Source organism: Bufo bufo, chromosome 6 (assembly GCF_905171765.1).
Source record: "Bufo bufo chromosome 6, aBufBuf1.1, whole genome shotgun sequence".
Lineage (NCBI taxonomy): Eukaryota > Metazoa > Chordata > Amphibia > Anura > Bufonidae > Bufo > Bufo bufo.
The window spans coordinates 13,909,686-13,924,893 of record NC_053394.1 but is presented as its reverse complement, the minus strand read 5'-3'; the positions used below and the strand labels follow the sequence as shown (position 1 = coordinate 13,924,893).

General features: G+C 46.5%; 1 protein-coding gene across 1 annotated transcript in view; it reads right to left on the bottom strand.

Annotated features, from left to right (window-relative positions):
* XPNPEP1 (X-prolyl aminopeptidase 1) overlaps positions 1-13,143 on the bottom strand; it is a 67,423-nt gene extending 54,280 nt beyond the window's left edge. Inside the window, exon 1 of the mRNA XM_040435551.1 lies at positions 13,043-13,143. The gene's annotated coding sequence lies outside the window, so the exon portion shown is untranslated. The remainder of the gene's footprint in view (positions 1-13,042) is intronic.
* Between the last annotated feature and the right edge of the window lie 2,065 nt (positions 13,144-15,208).

The window sequence follows — 15,208 nt, the reverse complement described above, 5'->3', positions numbered from 1 at the left end:
TTCAGCTCCCTGGTGCTTCACCAAGCTGATGCGCCCGGCTATGGCATGGTTACGCAGTCGAGGAGTTCATCTCATCGTATATCTGGATGACATTCTGATCATGGCCCAGGATCGATCGGTACTGCTGAATCATCTGCATTGGACCATGGATCTTCTGGCGGATCTGGGTTTCCTCATGAATCAGGAAAAATCTTGCCTCATCCCGTCTCGCGAGATGGAGTTCTTGGGTTTTCTGGTGGATTCCACGGAGGGAACGCTCAGCCTACCTCCGGCCAAGGTTCGGTCAATACGGAAGGAATTGTGCAAAGCCAGGTCATCTGCCCAGATCCCTTTACGCCAACTAGCCAGGATCATAGGTCTGCTGGCCTCTTCTATCCAGGCGGTTTTTCCGGCTCCGCTTCACTATCGGGCCCTTCAGCGCCTGAAGATTTCCCACCTACGGGCGGGAGTTTCCTACGCGGATTGGATCTCTCTGGACGAGGAGACCCAAGGAGGAGCTTTCCTGGTGGATCCACAATCTGCAAGCTTGGAATGGCAAGGCTATCTTCGGCCATCGTCTGGATTTCGTGGTGGATTCGGATGCCAGCCTGTCAGGCTGGGGAGCTCATTGCGAAGGGATCACAACTGGAGGCGGTTGGTCAGAGGCCGAAGCAGGTTTCCATATCAACGCGCTGGAACTGTTGGCTGGATCTTTCGCGATCAAGAGCTTCACGAGGGACACGGCCAGATCCTGCATCCAACTACGCATGGACAATGTGTCAGCGGTGAGGTACATCAATGGCATGGGCGGAACCCGTTCCACCATCTTGTCTCGTTTGGCGAAGGATTTCTGGGATTACTGCCTAGACAAGGAGTTGGTTGTTTTGGCGGAATATCTTCCAGGGGTCCAGAACATTCATGCGGATTGGAGTTCTCGGTATCTTTCCGATTCCAGCGACTGGCAGTTAGATCCAACGGTTTTCCGTTCCTTAATGTCAGTTTGGGGCCCTTTCTGCATCGACCTCTTTGCTTCCCGTCTGAACTCGCAACTAGATCGCTTTTACAGCTGGCGCCCGGACCCGGAAGCCGAAGCGGTGGACGCGTTCCTGCAGGATTGGTCCAGAGATCTGCTCTACGCGTTTCCTCCATTCCAGCTGATTCCCAGGACCCTGATTCAAGTACGACGGTATTCGGCGGATCTGGTGCTGTTGGTCCCGTTTTGGAACTCCCAGTCGTGGTTTCCCCACCTTCTGGAGATGTTGATAGAGATCCCGTACCTGCTTCCGACATCTCAGACTCTCCTCCGAGGTCCGAATCACCAACTACATCCTCTTCTCCTGGACGGATCCCTGCGCCTGTTGGCTTGTCGGATTTCAGGGGACCCTGGGAGGTCCCAGGTGTTTCGGGAACAGCTAGAGTCCCTTTGGAAAATGCATGGGCCCCAGGCACCAGAAGATCTTACAGATCAGCCTGGGGATCTTGGGCTCGCTGGTGCGTGGCTAGGGACTTGGATCCCGTATCGGCACCTGTAATGTGTCTTGTGTCCTTTCCTTTTTATCTTCTTGGCCTCAGAATGCGGACCTTTCCCTGCGGCAACTGTCGGCGAAGCTAGTCACTCTTTTTTGTCTTATTTCCTGCAAGCGGGTTTCAGACGTCCGGGCTTTGGACTATGATGCACGCTCGTACACCCCGGAGGGGGTCTCCTTTGATATCTCTAGGAGGACTAAGACCCACATACGATCGGTCGCTTATCCTGCTTTCCCGGCCTCGCCTTCTCTTTGTCCCGTAGCGTGCCTCAAAGAATATGAAGCGCGTACTTCTCTTCATCGGTCACGAGAGTTTCCGCAGCTTTTCCTTTCTACCATTCGTCCTTTTGCCCCAGTGACCACTCCCACGCTGGCTAGGTGGATGAAGTGGATCATGGAACTTGCGGGCGTGGACACTTCTATATTTTCGGCGCATTCCGCTAGGGGGGAATCTGCTACCTCTTTGGCGGTTTCTGGCGCCAGACTGGAAGACATTTTGAAACTGGCGGACTGGTCCAGAGTATCCACGTTTAGGGAATTTTATTTTCGGCCAGGTCCTCACGTTTTCTCAGCAATTATTAAGAATTTGTCTTAACTTTGAACTTGCAATACGAAGCCTCCGGGTCTTGTAATAAAATCAGATGATTTTCCTATTTCATGACGTAAAGTCATGATTTTATTAAAGACACGGAGGCGAGTATTGCCCACCCTATGTTTTTTCCCTCCCTATGGGGTTTTTAAAATAGGAATGATTTTGACGGTATATCATTTGCTTATTGCTTTAACTCTATGAGTTTTTTCCTGTGTAGGTTTGTCGCAACCATTTGTTTTGTGAATACAATGTCACAATTTGCTTCTATCATGGTTCTGTTTTTCACCTTTTTTCCAGGTTGAGATCGGCCTAATAGGCGGTATCCTGTGGTCTACGTCTTGGTTCGGAGGGTCGGCAGTTTGGTTCCAGCCGATCGTGTGATGTGGACAGCTTCAGGAGATTCTTCAGAGTGGTTCCTGTTGTTCCAGTTCGCTTCCGGATGGATGGCGCTTTTGTTTCCAGGCTGTTCCGGTTCCTGGTTGGCGGTTCTGTTGGACTTTTTGGTTTGGACTTACAAAGAAAGAGGAGGTTTTGCAGGCGGTGTGGCCTGTTATAGAGAGACTGTGGGGAGGGGCTGATGACATGTTTCAATATTTTTCTATTTTCTTTGCTACTATTGGTCAGAAGTAAAGAAGGAGAATAGCAATACTCGCCTCCGTGTCTTTAATAAAATCATGACTTTACGTCATGAAATAGGAAAATCATCTGATTATACAGCCACCACTAGAGGGAGCTCACTACATACAGATTATACAGTCACCACTAGAGGGAGCTCACTACATACAGATTATACAGCCACCACTAGAGTGAACTCACTACATACAGATTATACAGCCACCACTAGATGGAGCTCACTACATACAGATTATACAGCCACCACTAGAGGGCTCTCACTACATACAGATCATATAGTTACCACTAGAGGGCGCTCACTACATACAGATTATACAGCCACCACTAGAGGGAGCTCACTACATACAGATTATACAGCCACCACTAGAGGGCTCTCACTACATACAGATCATATAGTTACCACTAGAGGGAGCTCACTACATACAGATTATACAGCCACCACTAGAGGGCTCTCACTACATACAGATCATATAGTTACCACTAGAGGGCGCTCACTACATACAGATTATACAGCCACCACTAGAGGGAGCTCACTACATACAGATTATACAGTCACCACTAGAGGGCGCTCACTACATACAGACTATACAGCCACCACCAGAGGGAGCTCACTACATACAGAATATACAGCTACCACTAGAGGGACCCCACTACATCCAGATTATGCAGCCCCCACTAGAGGGAGCTCACTACATACAGATTATACAGCCACTACTAGAGGAAGATCACTACATACATATTATACATCCACAACTAGAGGGAGCTCACTACATACAGATTATACAGTCGCCACTAGAGGGCGCTCACTACATACAGACTATACAGCCACCACCAGAGGGAGCTCACTACATACAGATTATACAGCCACCTCTAGAGGGAGCTCACTACATACAGAATATACAGCTACCACTAGAGGGACCCCACTACATACAGATTATGCAGCCCCCACTAGAGGGAGCTCACTACATACAGATTATACAGTCACCACTAGAGGGAGCTCACTACATACAGATTATACATCCACAACTAGAGGGAGCTCACTACATACAGATTATACAGCCACCGCTAGAGGGAGCTCACTACATACAGATTATACAGCCACCACTAGAGGGAGCTCACTACATACAGAATATACAGTCACCACTAGAGGGAGCTCACTAGATACAGATTATACAGCCACCGCTAGAGGGAGCTCACTACATACAGATTATACAGCCACCACTAGGAGGAGCTCACTACATACAGATTATACAGCCACCACTAGAGGGAGCTCACTACATACAGATGATATAGCCACCACTAGAGGGAGATCACTACATACAGATTATACAGCCACCACTAGAGGGAGCTCACTACATACAGATTATACAGCCACCACTAGAGGGAGCTCACTACATACAGATGATATAGCCACCACTAGGAGGAGCTCACTACATACAGATTATACAGTCACCACTAGAGGGAGCTCACTACATACAGATTATACAGCCACCACTAGAAGGAGCTCACTACATACAGATTATACAGTCGCCACTAGAGGGCACTCACTACATACAGATTATACAGCCACCACTAGAGGGAGCTCACTACATACAGATTATACAGCCACCACTAGAGGGAGCTCACTACATACAGATTATACAGCCACCACTAGAGGGAGCTCACTACATACAGATTATACAGCCACCACTAGGGGGAGCTCACTACATACAGATTATACAGCCACCACTAGAGGGAGCTCACTACATACAGATTATACAGCCACCACTAGAAGGAGCTCACTACATACAGATTATACAGTCGCCACTAGAGGGCACTCACTACATACAGATCATACAGCCACCACTAGAGGGAGCTCACTACATACAGATTATACAGCCACCACTAGAGGGAGCTCACTACATACAGATTATACAGCCACCACTAGAGGGAGCTCACTACATACAGATTATACAGCTACCACTAGAGGGAGCTCACTACATACGGATTATGCAGAATGTGTGTAACATCTAAGGTTTGTCACTATTTTATCCAGTCTGGACTCCAGACTGATACATTTTACCTGAAGTGATAAATTGTATCAAACTATTAGGATATAAATTTGTGATTCTGAAGTGTTTAGGTCACCAAAAATTATCCAGACTTTTTACATTGTAACAAACCCCCAGCTGTGTGATGTAGTAGTTCTGTCCATGTTTTTCCTAGTGCCAGGTCACCGGAGGATGCAGGACACCTAAGGATTACTTATCCTCTGCTGCAAACATAGGCAATAGCTTCCCACCATAGTGAAAACTCTTGTGCATGTCCCTTTAAGTGGCTCATATTCTATTGCACGGCACAAATGTGTGCGCTGTCACGGCCTGTCATCCAGGCAGCAGAAATCCCCCGTAATAGAAGCCTTTGCTTCAGTCCTACAGGAATAGCAGTAAATAAAGTGTTTGAGCCGTCACCGGTGATTATCGTGTCACCCAAATGGCAGGTTCTGCGCTGAACCGGTCATTGCCGCAAACTGTAGAGAAATCAAACACCACATTACACCCAGCAGAGCAATAGTCTGCAGAGTGGCGGGGGATGGTACTATATAGGGGCACGTTCTGACCCAATATTGCCGCTGCTGATTACATAGCACCCGCTGCTGACCCAAAGAAGTGACGAGCACAGGGCTGGAGCCGCTGGAGTGGTTCCCTCTTATAGGGATATGTCCTTCATAGCCATAAATATAGGTTCTACTGCTGGGAATTACGCCTATCTCCAGAATGGGGGTCCTCCTAAACCCCGTCCCTCTGGCTGAGGTGGATACTAACTGCTCCATCCAAGTGGGAAGGTGGGACCTCTATTGTGGAGAAAGGTGCGGGTCCCCAAGGCAGGACCCACATCTATCAAAGGCAAATACCCCCTAAAGTAGAGGAACCTCTAAATCACTGTCTCCGGACTAATGGACTTTTCCTGTAATTCATTTCCATCACACTTAGGCCTAGTCCACACGACCGTATGGCTTTTATAGTGTTTTGTGGTCCATTTTTCACGGATTCGTTTTTGAGTTCCGTTGTGTTTCCGTTTCTGTTTTCCGTATGGCATATACAGTATACAGTAATTACATAGAAAAAATTGGGGTGGGCATAACATTTTCAATAGATGGTTCAGCAAAAACGGAACAGATACGGAAGACATACGGATGCATTTCCGTATGTGTTCAGTTTTTTTGGCGGACCCATTGACTTTAATGGAGCCACGGAACGTGATTTGCGGCCAAATATAGGACATGTTCTATCTTTCAACGGAAATACGGAAACGGAATGCATACGGAGTACATTCTGTTTTTTTTTTGCGGAACCATTGAAATGAATGGTTCCATATACGGAACACAAAAAAACGGCCCGTACACCCGCAAAAAAAAACGTTCGTGTGAACTAGGCCTTACATGTAACATACGCTCCTAAACATTGAAATGACAGCACCAAGAAGGAAATCTTGTGGAATTCTGGAAACCACAGGATGGATAGACATGTTAATGATATGCAAATGATATGAAAATGGGAACAAAATATTCAAAACATCTCTATTTATTCAGTATGGAGTACTAGTGCCACATGCACTTCCACTCCTCGGAGGCTGTCAGGGAGGTTATTAATGGTTGTCCGAGGAAAGTTCTGCCATGTTGAATGCACTTGGGCACACAAATCATCAAGATCTGCTGCCGGCTGATTAGTGTTGATCGAGTACCCTAGTGCTCGGGGGCTCGGGCTGAACACATCGTGATATTCGGGTGCTCGGTCAAGCACCCGAGTATAATGGAAGTCATTGGGAGAACACGAGCATTAAACCAGGCACCACCTGCTCTGAAGAAAATGTCAGAAATTGATGGTAACACCACAGAAATGGTTCTGTAGCAGCATGGGGAGGATGTCTGGATGCATCTTAGACTCGCCGATCGCTGCTGGGGACTATGTTGTCCGAATAGTACGCCACTTTTACATAATGACAATAATACGCACAAAACCAAGGTTAAAAAAATCTATTTTAGAAGAAGAATTTATAGAAAACATTCTTTCCTAAATATTTACTTGTATATAAAGTGCAAGTGCTGCCAAAAATTACAAGGGAGAGGCACTCCGATACAACCTGTATATCACATAAAGGAGGGCCTCATACACACCCTTTAAAAATTATGATTGATGGCCTGCTGGTGACCCTCAAAAACATTCTGGGCGGTGGCCTGCTGCCGCTTTGGTGACTCTAGTTAACCTAGAGCGACTCTAGAGCCAATGGCACTGATTCCCCGTTACCCGTAGTTTACAATGGTTTTGAGCTGACAATTACATCAAAACGATCAACTTTCGATGTAATTGTCAGCTCAAAACCATTGTAAACTGCGGTTAACGGGGAATTAGCGTTTGATTCCGGAGAGGGAGCCTGAGAAACGGCTAACACATCCAAGGAAGTCAAGCAGGCGACGCGCAAATTACCCACTCCCGACTCGGGGAGGTAGTGACGATAAATAACAATACAGGACTCTTAGGCCTCTTTCAGACGGGCGTTGCGGGGAAATGTGCGGGTGCGTTACGGGAACACCCGTGATTTTTCTGCGCGAGTGCAAAACATTGTAATGCGTTTTGCACTCATGTGAGAAAAATCGCGTGTGTTTGGTACCCAGACCCGAACTTCTTCACAGAAGTTCAGGTTTGGGATCGGTGTTCTGTAGATTGTATTATTTTCCCTTATAACATGGTTATAAGGGAAAATAATAGCATTCTGAATACAGACTGCATAGTAAAATAGCGCTGGAGGGGTTAAAAAAAATAAAAAATAATTTAACTCACCTTTGTCCAGTTGATCGCGCAGCCCGGGATCTCCTTCTGTCTCCTTTGCTGAACAGGACCTGTGGTGACGTCACTCCGGTCATCACATGATCCATCACCATGGTAAAAGATCATGTGATGGATCATGTGATGACCGGAGTGACGTCACCACAGGTCCTGTTCAGCAAAGGAGACAGAAGGAGATGCTGGCTGCGCGATCAACTGGACTAAGGTGAGTTAAATTTTTATTTTTTTAACCCCTCCAGCGCTAGTTTACTATGCAGTCTGTATTCAGAATGCTATTATTTTCCCTTATAACCATGTTATAAGGGAAAATAATAATGATCGGGTCTCCATCCCGATCGTCACCTAGCAACCGCGCGTGAAAATCGCACCGCATCCGCACTTGCTTGCGGATGCTTGCGATTTTCACGCAACCCCATTCATTTCTATGGGGCCTGCATTACGTGAAAAACGCACAAAGAGGAGCATGCTGCGATTTTCACGCAACGCACAAGTGATGTGTGAAAATCACTGCTCATGTGAACAGCCCCATAGAAATGAATGGGTCGGTATTCAGTGCGGGTGCAATGCGTTCAACTCACGCATCACATCCGTGCGGAATACTCGCCCGTGTGAAAGGGGCCTTAAGAGGCCCTGTTATTGGAATGAGTAATAACAAAATTACAGGGAATGTCACTGGGGTATTTTGGATGAGGAAACGTTAGACAGGAGAGGCCCTGCTGCCGATTTGTTGACTCTAGATAACTTCTGCCTGTTCGCACGTTCCTGTGACGTCCACCATCCATTTGGATATCTTCCCTATAAACTTTCGATGTTCTTTTATGCGCCTAACATGGTGATCACCGGTAACGGGAAATCATTGTTCGATTTCGGAGAGGGAGCCTGATAAACGGCTACTACTTTAAAGCAAGGCAGCATGAGTTGCGGGCCTGCAGGTGAGCTGACCCTATAAAAGATTCGAGTTGCGGGCCTGCAGGTGAGCTGACCCTATAAAAGATTCGAGTTGCGGGCCTGCAGGTGAGCTGACCCTATAAAAGATTCGAGTTGCGGGCCTGCAGGTGAGCTGACCATGTAAAACATTATATGCGAGTGCCTGCAGGGGAGCTGACCCTCTAAAAAAATCTATGCGAGGACCTGCAGCTAAGCTGACCCAGGAAAAGGATTCGAGTTGCGGGCCTGCAGGTGAGCTGAGGTGGATCCGACAAACCCAACTTGATTTTGATGGCTGCATTAATCTGCAGGTGACCGTCATACAGCTCCACAGATTTCTTTCCATCTGCATCTTTCTAAACAATCTGTGGCCTCAGTCTTTTATCCAGACTCAGTCATTGTGCCACTATGTGGCCTCCTCATGCTGCCATCTCCACACCATGTCACCTTGCCACTCATTTTTATCACCATGCTGCTGCTGATGCTGCTTAAAAGGCCTTAAGGCCCACAGTCTAATTAACCACTTCACATCTGGGCCTTTTGCCCCCTTCCTGACCAGGCCTAATTTTGCAAATCTGACATATCTCACTTTATGTGGTAATAACTTTGGAACACTTTTATTTATCCCGGCCATTCTGAGATTGTTTTTATTGTGACACATTGTACTTAATCAATAATTCACCTTTATGTACTTAAGTCAATATATTTAACCTTTATGAAAAAATCCCAAATTTGCCAAAAATGTTGAAAAATTCGCAATTTTCAAAATTTTTATTTCTCTGCTTTTAAAACAGAAAGTGATACCTCGTAAAATATTTATTACTTAACATTCCCCATATGTCAACTTTATGTTGGCATCATTTTGTAAATGTCATTTTATTTTTTTAGGGTGTTAGAAGGCTTAGAATTTTAGAAGCAATTCTTAAAATTTTTACGAAAATTGCCAAAACCTACTTTTTAAGGACCAGTTCAGGACTGAAGTCACTTTGTGGGGCCTACATAGTGGATACCCCCATAAATGACCCCATTGTAGAAACTACACCCCTCAAGTTACTTAAAACCGATTTTACAAACTTTGTTAACCTTTAGGAGTTCCACAAGAATTAAAGGAAAATTAAGATCAAATCTTTAAATTTTACTTCTTTGGCAGATTTTCCGTTGTAATCCATTTTTTTCTTTAACACATCGAGGGTTAACAGCCAAACAAAACTCAATATTTATTACCCTGATTCTGCGGTTTACAGAAACACCCCACATGTGGTCGTAAACTGCTGTATGGGCACATGGAAGGGCGCAGAAGAAAAGGAGCGCCATATGGTTATTAGATGCCATGTCCCATTTGAAGCCCCCCTGATGCACCCTTACAGTAGAAACTCCCAAAAAGGGGCCCCATTTTGGAAACTAGGGGATAAGGTGCCAGTTTTATTGGTACTATTTTTGGGTACATTCTAACACGTTATGGGGCAAGGTGACCAAAAAATTTGTTGTTTTAGCACAGTTTTTATTTATTTATTTTTACAGCATTCACCTGAGGGGTTAGGTCATGTGACATTTTTATAGAGCAGACCGTTACGGACGTGGCGATACCTAATATGTATACTTCTTATTTATTTAAGTTTTACACAATAATAGCATTTTTGAAACAAAAAAATGATGTTTTAATGTGTCCATGTTCTGAGAGCTATAGTTTTTTGTTTTGTTTTTAAATGATTTTCTTATATAGGGGCTCATTTTTTGCGGGATGAGGTGACGGTTTTATTGGTACCATTTTGTGGGACATACGCCTTTTTGGTCACTTGGTGTTGCACTTTTTGTAATGTAAAGCGACAAAAATGGCTTTTTTTGACACAGTTTTTTATTTTCTATGGTGTTCACCCGAGGGGTTAGGTCACGGCTGAAGCTGTCGGTGACTTGCGGAAATGCGCACACACACGGCGCACCTTCACCAGTAGCTCAGGCAAATTGGGGTAGGTTTTTAGAAACCGCTGAACCACGAGGGTGAATACATGGGCTAGGCATGGGAGGTGTCCAAGGTTGCCCAGCTCCAAAGCCGCCACCAAGTTACGGCCATTATCAGACACAACCATGCCTTAATGCTCGCCTTCTTCATATTAAATGTTATAAGGGACCGTTTATAGGAAAAATGTGAATAAATTATGGAAAAATATAATTGTTTTTGCTAATATTTTTCCCAATATCTGGCCCTGACAAACACACGCTGTTGCAGCGCAGATGTGACAATTAGCACAGCTCTTCCATTAGCACAGCTCTCCCTGACTCACAATGAGCCAAACCCGCGTCATCAGGTGCTATATAGCACCCGTTGACGCGCTCCGGCCAGCCAATCACTGTAATGCCAGTACCCAACATGGCTACTGGCATTACAGTGATGGCAGTACTTACCTGCACGTTTATTGGCTGCTTAGCAGCCGCGAAACGCGTGGGAGGAGACTCGAGTATGGCGCTGGAGCACATGCGGTACTCGGCCGAGTACCGCCATGTGCCGAGCATAGCGATGCTCGAGCCGAACAGGTATTTGGCCGAGCATGCTCACTCAACACTATTGCTGACCAATGATGTCCCCGATGTGCTCGATGGGAGACAAGTCTGGAGACGCTGCAGGCCATGGTAGCATACCATAATCCCGGGAGTAGGACCAGTGTGAGTTTCCCTTGTGAAGGACTCTTTATGGTGTTGCCCACAAGGTCTCCAGACCAATCTCCAGCAGGACTCATCACTGGACAGGACAGACCTCCATTCCAGCCTCCACTGCTGGTTTCCTGTGCAGTATGATAGCCCTTGAGAGCGCTGAGGTCAGTGGACACCCGTAGATGGACGTCTGTCTCGTAGCCCAATGTCATTCAGATGCCTCCTGATGGTTTGTGTAGACACTGTTTGCCGCCCTAGGCTTGGGATATGACAATTTCACTTGCAGTACAGAATGGATCACTACGTGCAATTCTTCTAATCAGACGATCAGTCTGTGCAGAGGTTCGCCTTCATGTCATTCTACTTTGTCGTCGTTCTCCCAACAACCAGGACACACAATGATGAGCAGCACTGGCATCTAAGTCTAAAGGGTGTATTAGACACCCCGATCATGCAGACGAATGTCAGGAGGGAAGCTTTCCCTCTCGGCAATCGCCGGCTCGCTAGCGGAGGAGACCGCTGCTATTACATTCAGCAATGTCCTCCACAGCACGGGGAGGAGCGATCACCATGCCGTCGCTTGTCCCCATACTGTCTAGTTGTTTGCTAGCATCAGATCGTAACTAGACACCGCGATCTGCCGCCAGCAAATCCTGATCAGAAAATCTGCCCGTCTAATATACCCTTAAGTGAGTAGCGATCTCCTGGAGTCATCACCCAAGGCCTCTCAGCTGAAGGATTCTGTGCCTCTCAGTTTGTGACAAGTGGTGATAACTGACACGTCAATGTACAGGAGGCATCGCTCAATCATCCCACAAGACTTGTTCCAATTTTTGAGGTTTCATGTGGCTAAAACATGTTGCTTTCAATCTGCCTTCTATGCCCCTCCCACACGCCGCAGATTGGAGCTAGGTGCTAGAAAATCTCATTATCTGCAGATCTTAGCGACACATGCTACTTCCTCGATTTCCATAACCTTACGGCTTCTCCTTCATGTCGTTACATTTTATATGTTAAAGGGGTATTCCCATCACAATGATCACTGTTAAATCTGATTTCACAGTGATCACTTTTCTAAATACATTTTATTACCCAATTCCCACCCTTTCTGAGAAAATAAGTCCCCTCTTACCTGATGTTGTCTTTCGTCTCCCCTGGTTACGGCCACCTCTCCTGTCGAATGCCGCCGGGCGGCGCTTGCGCAGAAGACTGAAGATTCTCTCCCTGCCGGGCCGCGCAATGTCCTGAACACGCATGCGCCATGATGATACTGAAGTTTTTCTCCCGGCCGGGCAATGTCCCAAACGCGCACGCCAGCTCTGTACTATACAGGCCAGGAATAAGTCACCATGGCGCATGCGCGTTCAGGACATTGCCCGGCCGGGAGAAAAACGTCAGTATCCTGCGCAAGCGCGGCCTGGCCGGGAGAAGACGTCACTCAAGCGATGGACGAAGGTAAGTATTAAAATTGAAGATGGGAATACCCCTTTAATGAGTGTAAATAAATCATTGTATAATGTGAAAGCTTTTAATGTTCTAATTGTGTTTGAGTTCCTCACATTTTTCAAGATCTCTGCTTGCTGAAAAGCCATACAGACCTCTCGCTGAGAGTTTCTACGCTTATATACTGGACGTTTGCAGTTACAGCCTAGAAAATCCAATCTGAGCCAAAAAAGCTTCCATAGGGCTGACAACAACAGTCCCGACAGTTGCTACAATGTATCAGTGCAGGTAAATTGTATCAGTCTGCAGTCCGCGCTGGACTACATTCCCAACAGACACTGATCTGACAATGGTGAGTAATGTACATGCAGAGTTACAGAACCTTCCATTCTAGCTCGATTCAACCATTTATATAAAACCGGAAAACATGAATTCTTCCTGTCAGATACATAACGGATGATTCTCACCCCTTTAAGGTCTGTTCGTCTTTACTCCGCCGCGTTCAGTTCACCACCAGACAGGAGTGAAATAGACTTTACTCCTTCGGAGAAGAAACTGGTGAACCTTGGACATGACAACATCTCCTTATATCACATGTGACCGGTGAAGGCGTCTTCTTGTCTCCACTATAAATCAGGGGCGCCCCAATCTGCACGGAGCGTCAGCTCTTAGGTGCACTCCATTGTCATACAGACGGTCTAGGGTACATTATATCTTCTGTCATGTTCTTATATATTCCAAAAATAGCCAAGACGGATCCGTCGTGAACTCCATTGAAAGTCAATGGACGCCGGATCCGTTTTTCTATTGTGGCAGAGAAAACGGATCCGTCCCCATTGACTTGCATTGGGGGCCATGCCGGATCCGTCTTGCTTCGCATCCCAGGACGGAAAGCAAAATACAACATGTTGCGGTTTGCTCTCCGGTCTGGGAACGCAACTAAACGGAACGGAATGCATTTTGGAGCATTCCCTATGACGGAACTCAATACCAGAAAACTTAAACGCTAGTCCGAAAGTAGCCTAAGGGTCCATTCACACGTCCGCAAAATGGGTCCGCATCCATTCCGCAATTTTGCCGAACATGTGTGGACCCATTAATTTTCAATTGGGCGAGAATGTGCTGTCCGCATCCGCATTTGCGGATCCACAAAAAAATAGAGAGTGCCAGCGATGTTCGGTTAGCAAAATGCGGAACGCACGTTGCCGTTGTCCGTGTTTTGCGGATCCGCAAAACACATTTGGATGTGTGAAGGCCTCTTGCACGCAAAGTTTTTTTTTTTGTTTACGTTCCGTTTTTTGCATTCCGTATACGGAACCTTTCATTTCAATGGATCCGCAAAAAAAAAACTGAAGGTACTCCGTATACCTTCCGTTTTTCCGTATTTCCGTTCAAAGATGGAACATGTCCTATTACTGTTCGCATAACGGACAAGGATAGGACTGTTCTATCAGGGGCCAGCTGTACCGTTCCGCAAAATACGGAATGCACTCGGACGTCATCGGTATTTTTTGAGGATCCGTTTTTTGCGGACCGCAAAATACTGAAAAAGCCATACGGTCGTGTGCAAGAGGCTTAAGAAAGGGCTTAATAAAATTGAAATGTGAAGTATTCATCATGCCAACACTAGGGGGCAGCATATACCAACCCATCTATGCAGTACTATGTGCATACCACTACATGGAGGCTGTATGCGGGCACCGAGGGGGGGGCAGCTGAGGGCCACAGGGGCTTAGTTACCCTCAGCATAACTTTAATGAGATCACAATGTGACAGCTTGGAGGGAACCATGACCCGTATAAAAGGAAATCAATAGACGTAAAAACATAATCAGAGCTGGTTTTAAGTCCTTCATCTGCAGGTGACATTTTAATCCGTGACCCACATTCCCAGTGTCTCCGAATAAAGGGACATTTATTCTTCTTCTAAGAGTAAAGGAGATGCTGGTGCTGCCGATCAGCGGCCGCCATAAGTGACATTAGAAAAGTTGTGGTCGGGAGCCTCCACCTACAACGAGAATGGAGCGGGGAGAGCTGTGGCTGGAGGACCCTAGATTTCCCAGTGTCCATTCACCCCCAAGTGCTGCTCCCATAGAAGTGAATGGGAGCGCACCGCGCACGCGCAGCCCCTGCTCCCATTAATTTCTATGGGGCAGATGGAAATAGCCGAGCCAGCACTCGGCTATTTTCGGCGGCCCCATAGAAATAAATGAAGGGTGGCTGCGCATGCTCAATTATTATTATTATTATTAGGGTTGTCCCGATACCACTTTTTTAGGACCGAGTACAAGTACCGATACTTTTTTTCAAGTAGTCACCGATACCGAATACCGATACTTTTTTTAAATGTCATGTGACCGTTTTGGGGGATCTGTGGATCTGTGGATGACGCACTGTCATGTGGGGGATCTGTGGATGGCACTGTTATGGGGGACCTGTGGATGGCACTGTTATGGGGGATCTGTGGATGGCACTGTTATGGGGATCTGTGGATGGCACTGTTATGGGGGATCTGTGGATGGCACTGTTATGGGGGATCTGTGGATGGCACTGTTATGGGGGATCTGTGGATGGCACTGTTATGGGGATCTGTGGATGGTGCTGTTATGGGGGATCTGTGGATGGCACTGTTAT